The sequence below is a fragment of the Chiloscyllium punctatum genome, chromosome 38, assembly GCF_047496795.1.
Source record: "Chiloscyllium punctatum isolate Juve2018m chromosome 38, sChiPun1.3, whole genome shotgun sequence".
Classification (NCBI taxonomy): Eukaryota; Metazoa; Chordata; class Chondrichthyes; order Orectolobiformes; family Hemiscylliidae; genus Chiloscyllium; species Chiloscyllium punctatum.
The window spans coordinates 31,762,732-31,786,897 of NC_092776.1; the positions used below are offsets into that span (position 1 = coordinate 31,762,732).

The 24,166-nt window shown below is 38.3% G+C and overlaps 1 protein-coding gene across 8 annotated transcripts in view; it reads right to left on the reverse strand.

The window, feature by feature from the left end:
- The window catches only part of fam53b (family with sequence similarity 53 member B), a 160,694-nt gene that overhangs the window by 112,207 nt on the left and 24,321 nt on the right, over nt 1-24,166 (reverse strand). For 4 of the 8 annotated variants that reach the window (XM_072557537.1, XM_072557530.1, XM_072557531.1 and 1 more), the window contains exons 1-2: nt 11,492-11,737; nt 4,871-4,998 (exon numbers count right to left, since the gene is read on the reverse strand). The gene's annotated coding sequence lies outside the window, so the exon portion shown is untranslated. Of the gene's footprint in view, nt 1-4,870; nt 4,999-11,491; nt 11,738-11,896; nt 12,168-18,385; nt 18,474-24,166 lie in introns of those variants that run through there. The other 4 variants (XM_072557538.1, XM_072557534.1, XM_072557535.1 and 1 more) reach the window with 3 other exon arrangements.

Here is a 24,166-nt window from a genome sequence, read left to right on the forward strand (position 1 = left end):
TTTCAACATGTACCTAAACACCAAACCATGGAATGGCAAAACTGCATAGAACCTGAAAAAAAAAAGAGTGTACGAGAAGCCCCACAGCAGAGAATGTGGTAAGTAACAAGAAGAAATCAATTGTGTGAGTAAAGTATTACAGAAATCAAATGTGCATACAGAGATGGGGAAGAGATTAACACTCAGAAAATACACTGCCAGCAAGCATGCAACGTAACAAGGCATAGTCCAAACCACAAAGACTTTCTACCATATCAACCAGTTTATATAGAGAGCCATGAGTGGAGAGGAGAAACCAGTACTATCTGGAAAACTAAACACAGGCCACAGCAACAAGGCATGCAAAAGTGTTAAACTATGAACAGTTCCTGGGGATGCGGCAGGACCACAACAGGAAATAATTCCCTGACAGTAGAAACCTATACAACAAATTTGGTGTACAAAGATTAAAGTAGGTAGCAGGGAGACCGAAATTGGATACTGGAAACAGTTCCACACAGACTCTTTTCCATTCATCCCTGGACCTGGGGAAATACGAGAATTGGAGTGAGAAATCAGGCATGTGCCACACTTTGCTTCAATGAAAACAAAGATTAATAATGCCCTTGTACATGAGTCTTTATTAAGAGGACTATTTGCAAAGCTTTAAATATTGTTTATTTGGCAAACACTAAGGGGCTTCAGCCCTAGCATTACAAAATGGTGAGACAACACCTCATTTCTCCCAACACAGAAGCTAGAAATGGGGAAAAGAGACAGTGCCAAAGCAGATGATGATAAGATACCAGATAGCATTTTGCATGTGTTTACAAAAAAAAACACAGGAAACCATCACTCAAATAATTCGTTGACTGGAACTTTGATCTTTCTGTATCTTTGAATTCAGATGACACTGTTCCTGAAAATCCAGCTGTCCCTTTTAAGGAGAACCATTCCTTTCTTCAAGGAAATAAAGCAGCAGTAAAATTATCTACCATTTGCTGAATTTCAACTGGTTCTGTACAACAGCAACTACCATCACAATCAGGAGAGGGAGTTGCTCCAAGAGGTGAAAGCTTAACTACTGCAGAGGAGCAAGAAAGTGACATTGAACTAGTTCAATCAAGTGAAACTACAAAAGAATTATGCAACTAGTAAAGCAATCATAGGACTGGAGATATCTAGAATTAGTTTGAAAGAGATTTTCAACCCTGCAAGAAAGAAATTTCAGAGCGTCAAAATTGTTATTAGTCTATCCGTTGAAATAAAGCAAAATGAGCTTGATACCACTGAAGGAAAAAAACTTCAAACCTCAGAAACAGTTCACCAAGAGGTGGTTTGAAAATAGCTAGCAACTGGTGAAAAGCTATCCAGGGAAAAGTAGTAACTGAGTTTTATACTGGATTCTTATACAACTGACATATCAAAGAGACATCCTGATGAGAGAGAAAGTTTCTCTTTCACTGAAATATTCAGAGCTCAAAGCACACCATAAATATTAGCTGAGGAAAACATTTTGCTCTGATCCACAAGCAATGATCGCCCCTCTGAAAAAAGAAAACTCTCGAGTAGTAGAATAGAGATCTTCATTTACAGTATTGAAGACCATACTGGAAAAGCAAGCCCTCGTTATGAAGGTCATCAGCTCAGAAAGATTATGTTCTTGCAAAGAAGAAATACATGGAGAAAGATGCAAAATTCAAGTCCTCAGCATCTTGCTGGTTCAAACTCTAAAATGAGATTAAGACTAATAGGGACATGGAAGATTCTGTATATTCAGCTATAGTCCAATCCTCCATCAGATTTCTAGATCGCAATATTGCAGAAGAGTTTTCCAGAGATCCCACTGCTGATGATGGGCCACTTTCAAAGTTTTCTCTTGGTCGTGATGGCAAGCCTTCATGTTTTTCTGGTGTCCTAGGAGCCTGGATCTACATACAGGAGTATGCACTAGTTGACATGTGTGTCTCCAATGACTTAAGAAATGAGTAATTCTTACCATGGATCCAGGGATGTTGCCACCCAGTCCAAACCAGCTTCCAACTTGTGACAATATCGCTGCCTTTGCATTTTATCTGTTATCAGAGGCTGGATCTCCAATCTACCAAAGATTTTTCCATTCCAAGGAGCACACCATGCCACCTGTCCTCAAGTAGGGTTAAGAATATAGTTACTGGATTAGTGGTGCTGGAAGAGCACAGCAGTTCAGGCAGCATCCAACGAGCAGCGAAATCAACGTTTCGGGCAAAAGCCCTTCATCAGGAATATTCCTGATGAAGGGCTTTTGCCCGAAACGTTGATTTCGCTGCTCGTTGGATGCTGCCTGAACTGCTGTGCTCTTCCAGCACCACTAATCCAGTATTTGATTTTCAGCATCTGCAGTCATTGTTTTTACCTTAAGAATATAGTTGAAAATTGAAATGTTGGCAAGAGGAGACTTGCAGGATGGGTGAAGTGTGAGTAAAGAATTACATTCAAAGTTTGGTAGAAGAATTACATGTTTATGATCAAGTACTAATGGTTAAATGGGGTACCAAAAATGGGGGGGGGGGGGGGGGGTCACAAAAGGCAAACATAACTTTATTGTAAGGTTGTCTTAGGCAGCATGTGTGAAAGGAGCCATACCATAGTGACAACATATCACATGGAGTTCAAACCTGGGTCTCCAGACAAGACTTTTTCTGTATATAGTTGTCTTCAGTAAAGACTTCAAAAATGTTCACTGAGGTGAATGTGGACTTCATCTTACGACAGTTAGTTATCGCTGAGTGCTCTCTCATAACTTTCCCAATTGTCTAATGTTTCTTGACTATATAAGGATATTCAGATCATCCATTTAAAGAGTTACCTTAATATTAGCATAAACTTGTTTTAATTGAATAAGTGACATCAGTTGGAAATCTAGGTTTAAGCATTGGTAAGATTTGCAACCCTATTCCAATAGGAACTACTGGTTTTCAGAAAAATCTAATAGAGATGCTGAAGGCCACCTTTCGTGTTCTTTCCATTATTCATAGTGAGCCCAGCTAATATGGCATAGATGAGGATCAACACTAAATCACATTTTGAGAGCTCTAAAGTTGCAATGTTTTTAAAAAAAACACAAAAATTCTTTAACTCATTCTGTTTTGTGCCTTCTAACATTCTCCAATCAAGAATGAGAACCTATTCCTAGACTATGCTGTTTTGAAGACTGCATGAACAGGACAGTGTGATTGAGCAGCAATTTCCTGCTCAATACTTAATCATCTCACCAGTGACAGCACTAGCACTTGCTGCATGCAATGACAGTATGAGAAAATCACAGGTCAAACTAACTTGTCACTCAGTCAGCAATGCAATGTGTTACACTGTCAAATGCTGCTCAATTTGCAAAGGAAAAAGTTATACTATCTATTGATCGAATTCTAGAAAGCCTGTTTTCGAAGCAGGATGGATTAAAAATTACCCATTTACCATTAAACGTCTTCTGTGCTAGAGAAGCTTTCTGGGGTCGGGGTAGCAGACAAGGTGCTGGTTTTGGGGTTGGATGTGTCTGACAGGGTTGGAATGTGGTTGATGCACGGCAAATAATGCAATGGGGTTGGATTAGTGGAGGTTTGATTGTGTCATGGTTGTAGTCAGGGGAGGTGTAATGTGGGAGGGTTCCAGTGGTGACAAGAGGGTCAGTTTAATAATTATCCAGGAGTTAAGCTAAGTTTTCAAATTAAATATGGCGAAACTCTGCAATGGACTCAGTCAAAGGAACTGCACATCAGAAAATTGAATTTCCTGGATAATTCCCATGGAGTCAACTGTGTCAGATTCCATAGGGTTACAATGTGCAATTTCAGTCTATATTACAGAAATTATCCTGGCCAGAGTATCTGGGCTAAAGTGGCTAAGACTTTAGCTCAGATAGACAGATTTTGAAACAGTAAAGGGAATAAAGGGTGATTGGGAAAAGGCAGGAAAATGGAGTTAAGGATTATCAGATCAGCCATGAACCCACTGAATGATGAATGGATTCAAATGGTCTGAATGACCTATTTCTGCTTTTAAGTTGTGTTCTTATACAAGTTGGAAGAAAGCTTTCCATTTTCACATCTATCTCTGAGCTTTGATGTCACATCTACCCTCATGGCACATGCAGGCTGACATTTCAGTGCATTTGGAATCATTGGTTCATACCAAACCACACCACATTATAGAACCAGCGTGTGCTGATAACTATATAGATATAACATACAGACAATTCATAAGTAGGATATATTCCCTGATGTGTCAAAGCCACAATCTCATCTGTAGAATTCGATAAGATGTCTCTTGCAAACTATTTCAATGATATGGACTAAGATGCAGCAAAACCTCAAAGACTGAATCACTTCCAGGTTTCCAATATTATATAGAAATATCTCATATCTAAAACATTAACCCAATGCTACTGAAACTTTTCAGATGGTGACCTTTTGAGGTTCAAAAATTGGTGTGATCCTTCTGTGAGAACTGTGAGGCTGTGGGTTGGGGTGGGGGTGGATGGGGTTTGTGGGAATGTAGGTTTTGTAATTTAGTTGCATTGCTGTCTCAGGACTCATGACCCCAAAATTGGAGTCTTCACCCCTACTTTGGGAAGCCCTACATTAACTGATTTATTCCCCCCTTCTATAAGTTACAGACTAATATGAAATGTAATTCACTGTTTATTTACTTATTTCAACTCTTAAACATTTGCAGATTTTTAAAACTGTGTTAACCATTATTTCAATTAATACTAATTTCTGAAAAAGCATTGCACAACCTGCAAATGAAACAAAGGAGTTAATGAGTGGAACAAGCTAATGTGTCTGCCTTAGTTTGACAGCTTAAAGGTTTCAAGCAATAGATTAATGAGCAGGTATGCACAGTACTGTACCTCAACTTGACTTTTTTAGTGAAAGTTATTGAGACAGCTTGTTTAGGCAGACTCAGTCCGAGGAAATCTCCAAAACTTCCATATCATTTCTGCTGTGCTCTCTGCTGATTGCAGTTTTACTTCTGTGTCTGTAAACCAGGAAATTTACAAAATTGTTTCAATAATTAGTTAGCTTTTCAAAAAAAAATAAATGAAAATCTGACACTGAATTCAATGGCATGATACTGATGATTTCAATATGCTCTCCAACTGTAAAAAGACAATGAGCCTTGACAGACAAGTTGTAATAGATAGCATTGATCCTTTAGAAAATAGCACAATAAAAATCCAAAAATGGCATTATCAGCTCCTATAAAAATTGCTTTCTTTAATTTGAAGTGATTTTGATGGAAAGCTATTCATCTAGAATATTTTTCATGAAGAAACAGTTTTATTTAGGACCAAGGGTGTATTATGATTGCTTTTCATAAATTCTTAGGTTTTGTAATTCACAAGCTAAATGAGACAATACAAAATGTTCCATTGTACATTTGCCTCAATACATTGCTAATTATTTTCACTCAGTGGCCACATGGGTCAGAAACAAATTTCTAACTGGCAGATTGCTTCAATTTGATGATTGGCAAGCCATGTTATTAAAGTGTAAAGACACGATCTCATGAAATAGAAAATCTCAAATTACAACTGTAACAAACCATGGATTCTCATAATAAATATGGCTGTGTCCCTTGCTCCATCTTGTTACACAGGAAATGTAGACTATAGTTTTCACCAAAAAAATACTCAGCTTGAAAATTCATTTTCCATGAATATATTGTTTCAACAACAATTATTTCTCAATAATGTGTTGCAAATCATTAATCCTTCCCTATGAAGGCTGTAGTATATTAGAACATATATTTGTGTGTTTTGGAGCTGTCTTTAATTTAAAAAATAAAAGTAATGTGATCTACCCTAAAGTATAGACAACAAAATGCTTTTGTGACAGAGGTAAAAAACTAAAAGGAAGCCTGGATTTTTCTTCTCTGGAAGGAAGGAATGACAAATGTCAACGATCAGTTTAGAATTGGAGTCTAATCTGCGTTTCTACCTGGATATGAGGCCCATATGATTTATATTGCCATGAAGGTGAATTTTGACAGTGGGAGAATCCTCATGAACCACTGAAGGATCAGATTGCATGCTTTTCTAAAACATAATGAACTCCACATCAAGCTAGTCTGCCAGGATCTGGAAGTGAATGTGCAGCTGGAGGCAAAATGTCTCTACATTTCAGCATGCAGAAATATCAGGAAGCGCACACAGACTAAATAGATAATATTCATATTCAGCAACTAACTGGAATTTGATTTTTTTAAAAGTATGTTATTGGTAATAGTGATTGCAGCATATTAAAATGGTGTGTTGCAAGTTGTTTTTAATGTAAAGGTGAGCCAAAAACAAACACAGTAACTTAACATATTGAATTAATGACCTATAATTGACTAATTACTATTGAAGTTTGTAATGCAGATTTGGATTGTATTACTACCTTTCAATCACTTTTTATAAAATGTGCTTTACTATTTTGTATGCAAATTCAAAAAGACTAATATAGGAAGGGGAAAAATTCCTATAAAATACCCCAAAATTCTAAGAAATTATTCAATACTCAATGAACAAGGAAGATTTTTTTTAAAAGACACAAGAAATCATCACATATCTGTGAATAGTATATCTTATTAATGATTTTGCTGACAGTCCCTGCTTTTAGACATCAATAAGTACAATTTAGCAGTGCTCAGTGTAGAAGACACTTATGTGGGCAGATCCAATCCATGTATAATTGTGTTATCCAATCTTATTAATGTTTCAAACAAAAAAAAACTTTAAAATTTTCTGCTAACATTCTGAAATAAATTCTCAGTTAGGAACAAATGTTTAACAGAAACTGCCATGAACTCACCCTTTGGAATTGCCTGCAGGGCACCTGCAAGTCTTTGTTCAACTTTGGGTTTGCTTACCTGACAGTGACAAAGCAACAGTAACTGTGACATGACCAAATCATGTTTAAATCTAGCAAGATGGTTTCTTATCCCAAGAAAGTTAAGATTTTGCAGTGAATTAATACATGTGGTTTTCTAATAAATCACTTTTGAAGTAATTGCTACTGTAAATGTTCATGAAAACACACAAATGGAAACCATTACAAATAAAAAGTGTTTGCAGATGAACAATGCAAATCATTGCCAAAACATGTTGTTACTTCCCATATGTTAATGAGAGTAAAAAGTATTCTTTTTCCTGACATCCTCCATCCTAAAGAAATATTTGCCAATATTACAGTGGTTAGCACTGCTGCCTCACAGCGCAAGAGACCCGGGTTCAATTCCCGCCTCAGGCGACTCTCTGTGTGGAGCTTGCACATTCTCCCCGTGTCTGCGTGGGTTTCCTCTGGGTGCTCCGGTTTCCTCCCACACTCCAAAGATGTGCAGGTCAGGTGAATTGGCCATGCTAAATTGCCCGTAGTGTTAGGTAAGGGGTAGATGCAGGGGTATGGGTTGGTTGCGCTTCAGCGGGGCGGTGTGGACTTGTTGGGCCGAAGGGCCTGTTTCCACACTGTAAGTAATCTAAAAAAAAATAAGATTACACAGGGATGGTGCCTATTTAATCTGATCATGCAGTTACATAGGACTACCAAGACTTAAAGAAATGATGCAACACTTGGTAACAGTTGACTTAGTCAACCTTCTGTACTTAAACGGTGACTCAACATGAAAATTGGGATTTGTAGCTGGAAAACTCGAAGTAGCTCTGCAGAAATTCTCCTGTTTTCCTCTCTCTTCTTCTTCCTCCTCCTCCTCCTTTCTGATACAGATCCACAGAGAGGGGTTACAGCTAATTAGTCAAGAACAGGCATTCCTACTGATTTTCTTTTCACTGTCTGAGGGGAATTGCAAACAATTGTGCTTTACTGCTTCCCAGCCGGAATCAACTATCACAGCACAGTCCAGGAATTTTATTTGGCATCATCATGGTCTATAGCTACCAGGGTGAGGAACTGTTATTGTTTATATTAAAAAGCAATTTGTCCTTTGCTAGATCAGCACTTAACATTGCACATAACAAGTGTGCAATTGTTAAAGATAGTATGCCACATACATTCGAAAATCACAATTCAAGATTTTTTTTAAAAAAATTGCTGCTTTGTTCAGGGATGAAGATCTTCAGTTGAGATTCTGAGCTGGTAATTAGTAGTTCAGAAGTAGTAGCCCCTCTGGCATGTGCCAAGTCTTTGGCTAACTTTGAACAAAAATATGGTACTGAACTTTTTCTCTGTGACAGCACAATCTTCAGAGGTATGTTCTAGTGCCAGCTTTGACAGTGGTACATATCACCTCTGACAAAACTGGTGCGAATTTGTCCCCAATTAATTGGCCAGCCTCACACTGTCATTAGTGCAGGTAAAGTAAATGATATGAAAAAGCTGACCAAATTACAATCAGCAAACAAATAAAAACATGCAACTGGCCCAATGCAAGAGCAAATTCTTTTAATCCAAAGTTCTTTCCAAGGGAACACAATCAAAATGGTGGTCCTTCACTTTTTATAGCATTGATCAACAAGGAATAATTACTTTTTGTTATTTTCACATTAATAATTTGTAAGTATTTTCAATGCACACTGCATAATTCTCAAAAAAGGAAGCCTTAAGACTACATTTCAATGTTAGAGAATTCCCCTGAAATATATAAAATTATGCAAATAAGCATACATAGGAAAAATGGCAAGAACTTTGTCCATTGATCAAATTCTGACAGTGCTCAAGTTTGTTTCATTTCATACATCACCCAAATCCACCCATTGTTCTTAATCATGCATAAACTGATTTGGCACAATCACTTTTGGTGAAAAGAATGTAGACTTGGATATTGGTTTCATTGCTTAATACTTGATTCTCACAAAGTTAAAACTATTCCTTGTTCCAAAATAATCTGATACTCAGCACTGTGCAGAGAGGGATTACACTTTCAAGGTACTCTCTTTAGATAAGGTGCTTTGTGCTTTCTCAAGTTGATGTAAAACATTCCATATCACTATTCAAAAAAAAAGTGGCTATTTTTCCCAGTTCCATGATCAAAATGTATCCCTTAAACAACATCACATGAGAAAAGATTATTTGACAATTTAGATCATTGCTGTTCATAGCATTTCCAAATTTGAAAAATGATTATTGTATAACTGTGACTAAACTTCAAGAAATGTTTCCCTTTTTTGTGAAGCTAGTTGAGACATCCTAAGGTCATGAAGAGATGTAAAAGTTTAATCTTCAAGTTATTTCTTGAAGCACTTCAGAACATTTTACAAAGCTAAAAGATGCTACTGAAATGAATTTAACCACAGGAAAGCCAGAGTACCATCTCATTGCCTTTTAGCTGGTGAAAAATTGGAAAAAGTACAACCATTGGAAAATGTGGTCAACAGCAGAAGATGAAAGATTCAGAAAGAACACTTAAGTCAGAGGACCGGATGGTGGCCAACATTAGAAACTGGATGAAGAAATGAATATTGTACACAGAAATGTAATGAATTGAGGGGAACTTTTACATCCCCTTATGGATTAGGGCTAATTAAGGAAGGGGAGCTGCATCTCAGATGCTGCCTGACCTGCTGTGCTTTTCCAGCAGCACTCTAATCTAAACTCTGATTTCCAGCATCTGCAGTCCTCACTTTTGCCTAATTAAGGAAGGATATAAATGAAAGTTCTTGCTGTTTGAAAATTAGCTGAGGCTTGATGCCATATAGCAAAGTAACATATCAGCATATTCATTTGGTAAGTCTTTTGCTACTGAGTCACAGGTTGTGAATTCAAGCCCCATGCAAACATTTGAGCATATAATCTAGACTGATATGTCTGTTTGATGAAGGAATGCTAAAATGTTGGTGAATGATATGTTGAGTAGAATTATTTGTCAATCAAAAGGTAGGAGTTCTTCTAGTCTCTTGGCCAATATTCCTGCCTCAACTAATGTCACCAAAATTACTTGCCCATAAACCAACAACAATTACATCCCAAAAGTAATCCATTTTCTGTAACAGTGCTTGGCACATTCCAAAGATACAACATGTGTTAGAAATGTAAGTGAGTTCTGTGTAAATGTTAAAGAATTAAGTATTTGCATGGAAATGATCCATCCTTGGATAACGAGTTGCAATTTAATTGTGTAATTATAACCCTCAGCCTCTCTGCATCAACTTGCACAAGCTTAGACTTTTTAAAACAATCTCTTCATTGTGGGTCCTCTCTGGGAAGCGAGATAACCAAGCTATCTGCCAATTCAAAGGAATTAAACCTTTCAAATATTTGTAATTCTTTTCCATTCTTTCTCAAACGCTATTAGGAAACAAGTGTTGTACTAAAGTAAAATAATAGGGCATAGTATCATGCTTTCATTGGAAAATATCAAACATTGAAACTGTTGAGACTCTAAAAAGGGGAAATAGAACTTTGGCCAATGCCTGTAAGTGGTATGTGACAAAAGGGAACAAGTACAACTCATGTCTTAGAAATATCATGCTACAACGCACTGCTGCCAACTGCCTTCATAAAGGCGTCCAAATGTACTTACCATATACTGTACAGGGTTCTCTATGTGACACCAATCTTAAACCTCAAAATACCTTACACATTCCATTCTCCCAATTACAAACAGTCACGTATTGTAGCACTAGTCTGTAGAGGAGAAATATACTACAGTAGCTGATCTTGGCAGCAAGTCATGCCTTCATTTGTCAACACAGTTAAAAAGAAACATCATCTCTACTTTGTCTTGAGACATCAAGAAAGCCCAGTCAACTGTTTAACGAAACAAAATCAAGAACTTGTATCAGAACATCAACAAATAGGCTAAAATTTTACACGCTCGCAAAAGCTACCCAGGCAAAACATAAATACATAAAATATTTTAACTGCCACCCGATTCTTTCCAGAGAGCAAAGTAATGTTGATGGAAACACGGTTGTTCCAAGACGATGATGGCTCAGTAATTATTCAGACAATTATTTGCTCGAAACGGGTTTTGTTTTGCTGCAGAGTGTAAGAAATCATGCCCTGTGAACCTTGTTCCCCACCCCTCCCCCAAAAAACAAAACTTGAAGGACTTTCCCTTTAATACAAATGTGACAACGAGAAAGCAAACACGCGGAGGAAAAGTCCCTGGGATAACTGGCGTTTCCCCAAATCATTGGTGTACTGCTGGGAATACGATCTTCCTATGGCAGCCTTCAAGGGCAGACTTCGTGTATCGAGCCCTCGCCATGTGCAACCCAGCAGTGCGCTGGCAAACTGCTCTAAATGAGCTGGAAAGGATTCAGCCAGAAGCAGAGACTCCAAAAGCTGAAGCTGTCACTAAAAATACCAATCAGCGCCTCCTCCAAACAAATAAAGCACTTTCCACCTCCCTCAAACTCCACCGCATGATTTCTTAATAAATTTAAAATCAAAGTTAAAACTATTGAACAATAGGTTCAGGCATCATAAACTGTATATGAGCGTTTGCCCGTTCTTGTTTATTTAAATATTACTTTTGGCACGGGCTGGATATGAAACTACTGTATAGTCACATGAAAATTAATACCCACAGGATCATCCATCCTTTCAGGATGAAGAGGATGCAGAGACGTGCTGGATCTTAGATATACCTATATATACACACGTAAAATATATATTTTTGTTACTCCAACGTTATTTCTTCAAATCAGATTTCCGCTCCTTTGAGCGTCTTTTTTTTGCCCTCACAATTCCTGGAGGTGCGAAGCTGAGGACATGTTCACCCCAGTAGAAAGGTTTCAGCTGTTGTTCACGCTGCTTCTGCCTAGGCTGCCTCAGCCCTGTCACAAACTCAATATCAGAGCTTTGGACGCTACACATTGTAACAATATCCGCACACAGCCACTCCACTTCGCAACAAGAGAGGGAGGGACCCACTGTGTCAACTTGCCCCAACCCATTCCGTGCGGCACCTCGCCCCCTCGCTCAGCAAATACCTTGCCGAACTTCCCTGCACTCTCCCGTCCAGACAGCCAGCAGCCTTCCTCCGCTCCGACCTCTCCTGCACTGTTCCACTTCCCTCTAAATAAAACCCCTCTCCTCCTGATGTGGAGCCGTCCACTCACAACTACTGATCAGCTGAAATTGCGAAGGGAAGTAGGCTTGTCACTTCCTGGACGGTCTGTAGTAGGGAATCTGTGTCTTTCCTTAAAGGAAGAAATAGCTGTTGTTGGCCAGCCAACCGTGCAAAGTAGGAACGTTCCAAACAACGTGAAACGCCAGCTTTATAAAAATGATTCGTTTTCAGATTGAAACTCCCCCTCTTCCACGCCCGAGCCCCCAGGCTTTGGATCAGGAGTACTTTCGTGATTATCGTGCTAGATGGCGCAGTGACCCAAGTGAAAGAGAGCTCCCATTACTACAATAAAGAAAATTGGCTTTTAAAAACGGGTGTTTGTCTGCAGAAGGAGCTGAGCAGCCAAAAGAAACGGCCACATGTATACATGCAATGGCATTTCTTTGACATGACAGTGTATACGTGACAGATGTGAAACCTAGCCCCAGTATGTACGGCCTCTGCTCAAACATAACATATCTAAAAACAATTGAGTAAAGCATAAAGTCGACTGCAAGCACCAGGGTTGGCCACAGTTCATGTAATTCGCCACAGATTGAATATATGGCACAGGACCCATGCAGATCAGGAAAGTGCAAGCGTTGATTTCTGCCCTCAACTAGAAAACTATAGGAGCGCCTCAACAGCCATGCCATTTACATAGCCTTAACCTGATCAACATCTTTCATTAGAGAGTTCTTTTCACGTTGAATGTATACAGAATGGTAACAAATTACTTAGAAGAGACAACCACAAAAAGCATTCAAAGACGTTCAGAGAAAACTTTTAAAGTGAGGGTAAGGAGGAGAGACTTTGGAGGAGATTATGCTGTGTGGCCAGGACAACTGAAGACTCTGCCTGGATTCGGATTTTTAAGGACGGGAAGAGCAGCCATCAGAAACATTGAGATTGGGAGAAGAGGAACCACAAAAGGACAGTCTCTGAAGTGGACTGTGGAGATGCAGTTGAGACAATGAAGGAGGATGAAATGGGAAGTGGTGAATTGAAAGAACTCCAGGACAATAAGGAAGGGTCATAATTGTAAACATAGAGGCTATTGTTGATAACCATTAGAAATACAGCCTCTCTATAGATCCTCCAGAACCACATGCTTAATCAGTACAGTTAATACTTGTGCAGATCATGAAATATAGAGAATGCAGCACTGCTCCACATGCATCGATTATCTTCTGGTGTGGTACACAGGCACCAGAACCCTTGATAATGCTTTTCCCAATTTACCAATCTTCATTTATGTACCTAAACATAGGAAATCGAATATGCTCAATGCCTGAGCCTCCATTGCCCTCTAAAGTAAAGTCCAAAGTATCACCACTCTCTGAGTGAAGGCATTCCTCTACTTCCAAGTCTGAGATGACTTCTTATTCTGAGATTGTGTCTTCTTGTTCTAACCATCCTATCCAAGAGAAACATCCCTCCTGCTTTTTATCCTGTCAAACCGCATAAGAATTTCTGAGTGGCATGCTGGCACAGTGGTTAGCACTGCTGCTTCACAGCATTAGAGACCTGGGTTCAATTCCTGTCTCAGGTGACTCTTTATGTGGAGTTTGTACATTCTCCCCATGTCTGCGTGGGTTTCCTCCCACAATCCAAAAATGTGCAGGTTAGGTGAATTGGCCATGCTAAATTGCTTGTAGTGTTAGATGAAGGGGGGAATGGATCTGGGTGGGTTTCGCTTCAGTGGGTCGGTGTGGACTTGTTGGGCCGAAGGGTCTGTTTCCACTCTGTAAGTAATCTAATCTGAAAAATGTTTCATATGCTTCTATTAAATCACCTCTCATTCTTCTAAATTCTTCAGAATATAGGCCTAGTCCCTCATAGGATAACTCCACCTTCCCATTTGAGTTCTGCGAACCTTCATTGGACAGCCTGTATGGCAAATAGATCCTTACCCAGCCAAAAATACAGTCTCAAGAGACTATTGAACTGGTGGTAGAATTTGACTGCACCTAATAATATCTTGTTCCAACATCTGTCTGGTAAGAATTTATAAGTGCTTCATTCAATAACAGTAAGAGGTAGGAATCTCCAAAATATTACTCTCCTTTAGTTCATATGTACTAAAGTCATTATTAGTTATCCTATTGCCCTCCAGCAAGCTGATATCAGCAACTCAGCATTGAGGAGGGATCACAGCTAAGAGTTCCAGATTTGGGTAGTTCTGGAAGGGCATCTATCAAGTGAACCATTAATAACAAATGTTCTATGTCAATAGGATTGGATAGTTCGACTTTATTTGTTTCTCCAAGTTTGTAAAATTTGCAAAAAGAAATCATAATTTTGAGCAGTGAAAGAGTTCAGAAGAATCACAAATATTTTCAGGACAAATGGTTTCTTATGATTTATGTTCTCAAAATCTGATGACACTTAAGCCATTAATATCATTCATGCGTGTGCAATAAATGATGAGAAAGCAGCTGGCCTAATTGTTTTCAGAACAGCAAAGTCCACTTATTCCATTGATGATTTGTATTGATCATATGCTTATCAGCAGATCAATTGTACCTGAAGTTTAGATCAATGGGAGTGCATATCTGATGTAAGCAGCATTTTTTCATTGCTCATTCAAGCAATGTAGAAGAATTGATCTGATATAATACCCTTTTAAGGTATACTATTTAGATAGATCAATAAGAACTTTAATTAATGGAAAGTTTATAATATTTTAATAAATTATTCCAAACATAGGAAAATTGAAAATGTCGTTCAAGAATATATTCTAATTATTCTATTTATGGTCATCTCTTACTGCGCTTATTAACTCACATGGTTAAATATGGACTTGTAACTGGCTGTTTACATTACTGAATGTTTTTCAAAGTATTGAAGTTTCTCCTCAATTGACAAGTACATTGACAGACTTTATGGTTAGGAGAAAGAAAATGGTGCAGAAACTTTTGCCCTATTTCTCACCTCTTTTCAGCAGAAATAAGTCTGTTACAAGAGAGTCTTTTAGCTTTTTCAGTATTGTAGTTGATAGTAAAATACATGAAACAGATGCTTCAGTAATTTGAATCAGAATAAAAGTCATATTTATTCAAACATTACCCCAGAATGAAATTATAACAAGCACACTTACTTCCTCGTGCAAAGAGACACACAAGTAAAGATGGATGCTGAAGAACACAACAGTTATCTAGATTGGTAACAGAATACAAGAAGCAAATCATGTTCAGATTGAATCACTTCAGGTGTACATGGTGCAGGCCGAAATATCTTCTCTCTTGGAGGGAATGGAGTTTGAGAGGTCTTGGGATTTCTAGATGAGGTTGTAGCCAACTTTCTATACAGGAAAAATCATTCTAAATAAAAGTAACTGAACTACCCTTGGCTGGCTGGAGGAATTTTCACACTAATCCTGGTTTCCAGGTTCATTAATTTCTGTTAGTCTTGGAGTAATAAGCTTCTGAAGTCAATTTCAGTCACATGACTAACACTTCTATTTTCCACTCCACATATGGAATCTTCTAATTTATGGTGTTTGATTTTTATTTCTTCATTGTAGAGACTCTTGCTAAATAGGTTCAAGTACAACTCCCCCCATCTAGATTTCTTTGTACATTCATCAATTTCATATTCACCTTAAGAATAGGAAACTCATTTGGGTTTATTTTCCTCATTTATACTTAAAACAGAAAAATTTGGTGCACTAAATATATATAATGGTTTGGTTGTTGCCTTCAATGTTATCAAGGGAGATCCCTCATTCCTGATGAAGGGCTCTTGGCCGAAACATCGATTCTCCTGCTCCTACTCCTCAGATGCTGCCTGACCTGCTGTGTTTTTCTAGCACCCCACTCTTCACTCTGATCTCCAGCAGCTGCTTCCTCACTTTCCCTTAGTTATACTTATCCCAGTCATCCATATTACCATGATTCACTCTTCAAAGTGGTAAATAAAGCAAAGAGTCTATTTTGTATGATAAATCCGATGTGATACACTGAAGGTTCAGTCTAGTGAGGATATAAACTCTTTTATACAATGATCAGAATTGAATTTGAATTACCACAAGAGGAAGGCCTCTAAAACATCTTCTTGTTGTTGGCATTCAGATAGAAAATTTAGAGAGCTGGCAAATTCTCTTTCAATTGGCAGTTGTTGATAGATTATTACTTTGGATACAGCTTGAAGTTTGAAAGCTAACACTGGGAAGCAGAGGATCGTCATTGGGAGGATATTCATTTCCCTTAACAAAATTAAAATTTATGTGACAAGCAAATAAAATACTAACCTTTCAGCAAGATCAAGATTAGTGTTTTGAGCTCATAAACATAATGAAATATTCTAAAACTCCAGTTGTCATATTCCCAAACTAAAAATCTATCAATAAATGGCAATAAAAAGGAAGCATCTGAATTGATACAGGGCGTGTCTGGGACGGTTGAATCTGTAAAATGACCAAACCAGGGAAACAGATACATTTCAGGATTTTAGACTTTCCCACTCTGAGAGGGTGAAATCTTTCTAGTGCTGTGGAGGTGAGTTTGGAAACAGTCGGAGCGATTCTGGAAATATATTGTCTGGGAAGCTCCCCAACAGATTGCCAGCTCTGGATATTTTGTCAGGAACTGGGGTCAAGCCAGGATCAGTTGAGCAATAGGGAACAATTAATCAGGACCAGAAGTGCCCAATTTGAGGAAAATTGGGGATTCTGCTGGGATCTTACTACTAAGAAACAGGTCAATGCTGACATCAAAACCAACAGGTAAGTGGAAGCTGCCTCCAATGGCAGTCCATGAACCCCCCTTCCTAATGATTGCCTGGCTATTATGGCAACAGTTTGTCTGATCTTCTACTGAAATGTAAGAAGAACTCTCACCTTGAGGTACATTCAATGTCTCTGACCCACAATGTCAGTGCCCTCTTTACCAAACGTCAGAGCCTTGAGCATTCCCATTGGCATACTACCTGCATAACTAATCCCCTGCCTTTAATGCACAGTCCGAGAGAACTTCATGCCATTGGGGAAACTGGCCTCTCAGAGCACATTTGAACAAAATACAAACACCTTGAATTTATTTTGCATAAAAGACAGGTACAGATTTGATACACACAGGTGAAATATATTACTGTTTAATAATCCAGACCCCGACTGCATAAATTTTATATGATTACTTCAGATCTGCCTTAAAGCATATTTTGCTCCTATAATTCATATAAAAACTAACTGAAACCAAACATTGACATGCACAAGATTGCTTTCTATTGTAGTTGGAGTTCTAACAAGGTGTTTTCATTGCAAAAGTATGTTTCTTTTTCCATGGTGTTTTGTGTTGGTTGTGCAAGTGAAATTAACAATGTTTTATCCCAGGAGTCATTGCAGAGTCCAGAAGGAACATCACATTCACTCACCAAAAAAGCAGATTGGATAATAGGTCCTCAGCCTGCTGGTGTAATGTCAGAGTAACAATGAAATGTACATAGAGCAGTTTTATGGAGACAAGGATCAGTTGAAGCATTTGTGCAGCTATAATGTCAATGCATCTTTCTGACAATTGAGTATAAAAGTGATGTACTCAAACTGACAGTGATGCCTTTGGCTGACAGGATGAACACAGGCTAGAAAATGTAAAACTTTTAAATCAAACCTTTACATTGGGCTTTCACAAGTTTATGTACAGTTCTTGCAAAGCCATATAATTTTCCAGCTTGTCTGCAACAATTTCAGGGAAAGCTTTACATTTAGAGCCTCTTGCCTTCTTTATTTATGGTAATCTGATTTCACATTGAAAATTAAAAATAATTATAATTCCCATTCATACTATACATAGTATGCATAGCTCTTATAGCTTAAAATTGCAGTAATTGCTATTCAGAGCTCAAGAAACATTGATGGATTCCTAACACTTTTCTCTCTTGTTTTCTCCGCGTTTCTGCTACACTTTAGGAATGTTTATTGGCAGTTATTAATAAAAGAATGACACAATTTCAACCATTAATGTATGCATAATCTGCAAAATCATGGTCCGGCATCTCTTCCACTCTACAATCGCTTTCAAGCTAGGGTTCATCTCTGGTTCAATGAAGTGTGCAGGACAGCATGTCTGGAACAACACCAGGCATACCTAAAATTGAGGGCTGTCAACTTTGTGAAGCTACAAAACAGGATTATTTTCATGCGAAACAACATAGGTAACTAGTGGTTGACAGAGCTAAACAATTGCACAAACTACAGATCAGATCTGAGTTGAATGTACAAAATATAATCTGCAAGGTGCACTGCAGAAATTTACCAAGGCTCTTCAGGCAGCATCTTCTAAGTGCACAACCAGCCGCATCTAGAAGGACAAGGACAGCTGAGACATGGGAACACCACTACCACCTGCAAGCTCCCCTCCAAGCCACTCACCATCCTGATGCAGAAGTATATCACAGTTCCTTCGATGTCGCTGGATCAAAATCTTGAAACTCCGTCCTTTCCAGTATTGTGTGTCTACCTACATTAAATGAATAGCAGTTGTTCAAGAAGGCAGTTCACAAACACCTTAACAAGGGCAACTAGGGATGCACAATAAATGCTGGCCCTGTCAACAACAACTACTTCCATGAATTAATAAGTACCAGCTTTTTCCTTCTGTTTTACCCAAGCCTATGTTAGCAACTATTTTAATGTATGCAGATATCTTAAATTCTTGGATGCTCTATGAAAGTTTATATGGTAGCAATCTTGTAAACCTTCAAAAGTATAATCAATTAGTATTTGATATTACAGTGTAGATTAGATTAGATTACTTACAGTGTGGAAACAGGCCCTTCGGCCCAACAAGTCCACACCACCCCGCCGAAGCGCAACCCACCCATACCCCTACATCTACCCCTTACCTAACACTACGGGCAATTTAGCACGGCCAATTCACCTGACCTGCACATCTTTGGACTGTGGGAGGAAACCGGAGCACCCGGAGGAAACCCACGCAGACATGGGGAGAATGTACAAACTCCACACAGTCAGTCGCCTGAGGCGGGAATTGAACCCAGGTCCCTGGCACTGTGAGGCAGCAGTGCTAACCACTGTGCCACAATGTCCATTCCTAATTTCTGACCTTAATTTCAAAGGCTGCTTCCACCTAGAATAATTATCTGTCAAAATACCTTGACAAAATCAATTTACATCATCCAATGTTATTTTCTCAACTGTTAATTTTCCAGTTCATTGTAGCATAATTCTGTTTGCACAGCTATTCACTTAGAAAGATTTAATTTCCATTTCTGATTGGTTTGTAATACAATTTAAAAAGAGAAGGTTGTTTTAGAAACTAATATCTGAAGAATGATATTGGTGTCTCAAAATTGCTTCTTACATATTGATTCCTGGAAACAATGTTTATTGGAAAAGTAGCCTGAATCCAAGTTGCACAATGATGAAGAATTTGCAACCATCTTCAGTTAGAAATTAGAGGAGATAAAATTTATTCTTTAAGGTCCCTAACATTGTTATTTTCTCAACAATGCATGTACCATCAAGGAATAGCAGAGTGCATTGATACAACATTACAAAATCCTGGATGTAGTCTCGAGGACATGTGCTGCAATACTAATTGGCACCTTTCTTTAGTACTGGCATCTGCCTGGCAATGTGAATAACTACACAGGTATGTCCTGTACATAAAAAAACAATTAAAATAATTTCAAACTGGCCAAGCACTGCCCCATTACTGTAATTCCAATCCTCAGCTGATGGAAGAAGTCATTAATAGTGCTATCAAGTAGACATTTCCTCATTAATGACCAATGCTTTGCTTTAATTCTGCCATTGCCATTGTATTGTAAAATTTATTCAAACAAAGATACAAGATTTAATATCCAAGGGTCAAGTTAGAGTGACTGCCTATGACATCAGAACCCCCCCCCCCCCCACCCCCGTTAATTAGCAGGGGGAAATACTGTTACGGAGAGGTGAGGAGAATGGGGTTGAGAAACATATCAGCCATCATTGTATGGTAGAGCAGTCTCGATGGGCTAAATGGCTTAATTCTGTGCTTCTCATGGCCAAAATAGCTTGCAATTGATAATTCAACAAAGGGAGCCTATTAAAATTTATATCAAGGAGGATTAAGGAAAAGTCTCACAAGTGTCTGAAAATATATTTGACATGAAGGAAGATGATTGTGGTTATTAAAGATCAATCATCTCAGCCCCAGAACACTGCTGGAGTTTGTTAGAAAGAGATTCCTACTGCCCAACATTCCCAACCAATTTCTTTCAGTTGTTTAATAATAACATACTTCTTTGATAAAGTCAGACTTGTGGTATTTTGGTGTTGATTGTGCAATGTTCTGCTCAATTCACAACTCCTCAGGTAATGAAGCAGTTCATATCCTATATGCAACTAGACTTGGACAACATCCAGAATCTTGATGATAGGTGACAAATAACATTCATCATACAGGTACCAAGAAGTATTCATTTCCGGCAACAGAGGGCTTAACCATATCATCTAGATAGTCAATCACATGAAACTGATCAAACTCTTCACCATTCGTATCACTATTGCCAAGATACTGAACTGGACTAGATATGCCATGGTTGTTAGACCATCTGCATTAAGTGGCTCATTTCCAATCTCTACAAAGACCCTATGCTATCTGCAAGGCACAAGATAGATATGTGATGGAATACTTTTCATTTTCCTGAATGGGTTCGATCACTCCAAATTCCAAAAATATAACAGCAACAAGATCAAAGGAATTTATTTGGTTGGTATATAACAGATTAGCTTAAAACAATTGACCACTTATGTACCAAGTTGCATTGAATACTATCCATTAAATGTGCCACAGTAGCTCCTCAAAACATTTTCAGCAGCATCACTCAGACCCATTCTTGTCCCAACTGAAAAGACAAAATATATAGGAACAGCACAACCTCCAATTTCTCCTCCAAGTATTATATGTATTGCTGTTTCTTCATTGTTACTGAATAAAAATCCGACAATCCCTATCTTGGAAGTGTGGAATCACAATTCACCACACAGATTGCAGCGGTTAAGGAAAGCCCACAGGCATTTTCTCAAGGGCAATTACGCATGCTCAATAAATGCTGATCTTGTCAGAAATACCTATACGTTGGAAATGAAAAGAATGAACAGAGGGACCTGGGCTGAAATTCACCAATTTTTAACTGACTCCTACAACATGCAAATATAACTCATATTTCTCTTCTGTTAGACATTACAATTAGCTATTAGGGAGAAATATTCATGCATTAAATTATTTACCCGATTCCAAAGGTAGTGAAGAGCATTCTGGAAATGATCCAATGTACTCTTATACTACATAAAGACATTTGATAGTATATATATATATATATATCCAGAGAATAGATATTCGCATTTGGCTGTTGAGATTAGAGGTCCTCTGACAAGATGAAACTCAATTTATAGCATTAGTTGTAGTAAAAACTGGAAAATATGGAGGAATAGAATACACATCAACCACAGGATGAATTAGACAATGTTCTTTCAATGAGAAACTACTGCACCACTTCACAGGCATTAAAAGGTATCTCAAAATCATTTGAAAAAAATTGTGACAATTCAGCTAAATTATGGATGAGCATGAGGTTGCAACCCTGCTGTTGACCTTTTGCCACTCTCAGCCAAGTATAGATGGTTTCGTGGATTACCCAAAAGAAAAAAATGTGTTTTTACTTACTAAATTATAGTGCAATAAAAATACAGAATTCAGGGCACTGATAGCTGAAAAGGAATCTGGGAAGATCTATCCTTTCTTTGACTATCTATGCAAATATCTCTAACAAACTAATAGCATTTAATTATGAAATTCTTTTCAAGTTCCTTAAAGGTCTTCCGGAGGTTCATGTTTTCCTTTTGTAGTCTCTTTCTTAGTTTCACTAATCTTTTGCCATTAGTAGTAAATAAAACATTTCAAAAGGTACTTAATATCCTGTTTGCAAACCATTTTGGAGTCAACCTTCCAATACTAAGAATTGAAGCTTGCTTTAAGTTGCTCCAGCTGTTGTTTCTACATAAATCTGTCTGAAAATAAATTGGTTTAAAAATCTGTCATTTGTTTTCAGTATGCTTTTCTGCAGTTAATTAGCAACTGAATGGCATCAATGCCAAATCAAGTTTTCTTTGTCCTTTCTTGATCAGTTATCATTGTCTGTCTTTGTGTTCTTGCGTTCTAATTTTTGGATGTCAAGCTATGGTTTGGTGTTAGTTTTCAGTGTAATAAAGTGCCATTTCAACATTTGTTTTCATATTGGACAAATATTAAATGTACAGGTTTCTGATTCCTACAACAGATCGACCACACCAATACTATAGCTGTTTTCAATCAAACTATTTGAATTTAAATTCTTAGGTGCAAATGATTTTGTAACATGGCCTCCAATAGCAAGTGATGATAGTTACAGAATGCACCAAGCAGGGGAGCTCAAACAGTTTCTCTCTGGAGGAAAGGATGTCTGTCAAAAAGAGACCACATAGACAGGGATGAATCAGGATTATAATTGTACACTTTATAAAATATGTCACTTACAAACCTAATCAGATATAATAAGAACAGTCCATATATGCTATATACATGACCACAGCTGTTAGTTACTTTCAATCCATTAAAATGCTAGAGTATTTCTGGAAAAACATATTTTGCCAAAGCTTTTCAACTTCAATCATCAGGACAATTTGCAGGAATACCAATTCAAATAGGAAAACCTACAGTTATGTGTTGTAAGGAATGTGTTGTTTGGTTAGTAGGTCAACTCTGGTTGGTAGAGGCATTGCCTTGATAAATGCACCCATTAAAGCTGAGACAAAAGTGAGGACTGCAGATGCTGGAGATTAGAATCAAGAGTGTGGTGCTGGCAAAGCACAGCAAGTCAGGCAGCATCCAAGGAGCAGAAAAATCGACATTTCATGCAAAATCCCTTCATCAGGAATGAGACTGGGAGCCATGGGAGTGGTGAGATAAATGGGAGGGCGATGGGGCTGGGGGGGAAGGTAGCTGAGTGATAGGTGGATTGAGGTGGGGGTAATGGTGATAGGTCAGAGGGAAGGGTGGAGTGGTTAGGTCGGAAGGAAGATAGACAGATAGGACAGGTCATGAGGACGGTGCTGTGCTGGAAGGTTAAAACTGGGATAAGGTGGGGAGAGGAGAAATGAGGAAACTGGTGAAACCCCACCGCCCCATGGCCAAACACTTCAACTCCCTCTCCCACTCAGTCAAGGACATGCAGGTGCTGGGCCTCCTCCTTCGTCACTCCCTAACCACCTGATGCCTGGAGGAAGAACGCCTCATCTTTTGCCTCAGGACCATCGAACACCATGGCATCAATGTGGATTTCACTAATTTCCTCATTTCCCCTTTCCCACCTTATCCCAGTTCCAACCTTCCAGAAATGTATACTAATATCTCTGAACATGTTGATTAGAATAATAGATTTCAAAAAAAATTAAGTTGTGAACCAAGAATTTTGACTCTGATTGGTCTGGGCTTTGCCCTGGAGAAATGCAAAAGAAAATAGTTATCACCAATTTTGTTGAGTAGAAATAGGCACAGTAGATGTATATGTTGCTTCTGGTCTGTAAATAACAGGGCTATATATATTAATATATGTACTAACCTGTACTTGCAAGTGCACTGCACTGACAGCCCACAAACAATCTTATGTTATCAGCGTAATTCTTCATATATGGAGGATTATCCAGCAAATATTGTCCTATTGTAGAATCACACAGTTATAAGTTTTGCAAGTGCAGGCTGGTTCAATACGGTCAGTACTTAATTTGTTACAGCAGTATGCTGTTTGATACAATCTGTCAGTCTTTGGAATGTATAATCTACATACCTGGCATCACACAAGCACTGAAATTCAAATGTCACATTATTCATTTGTGTGTTAGGCAGAATACCTTTCTGGATTCATGGCAACATCTTTTTAATGGTGAACACTAATTATGTGGCTATTGTATATCAGGAGCTTAAAACTGCTAGCTTCAACTATTGCTCAAATCTTTGAGATACTTATGCAGTTGGCAGATTTCAGTGGAAATGTCCTAGCTGGAATGCAGCCATCTCACACCTTGCTCCACTCTGAGTTTCAGGTTAGTAGATTTGCTCAGGAGCACCGTGAGTGGATATAACTTGTTACTGAGAGCCCTTCTCCC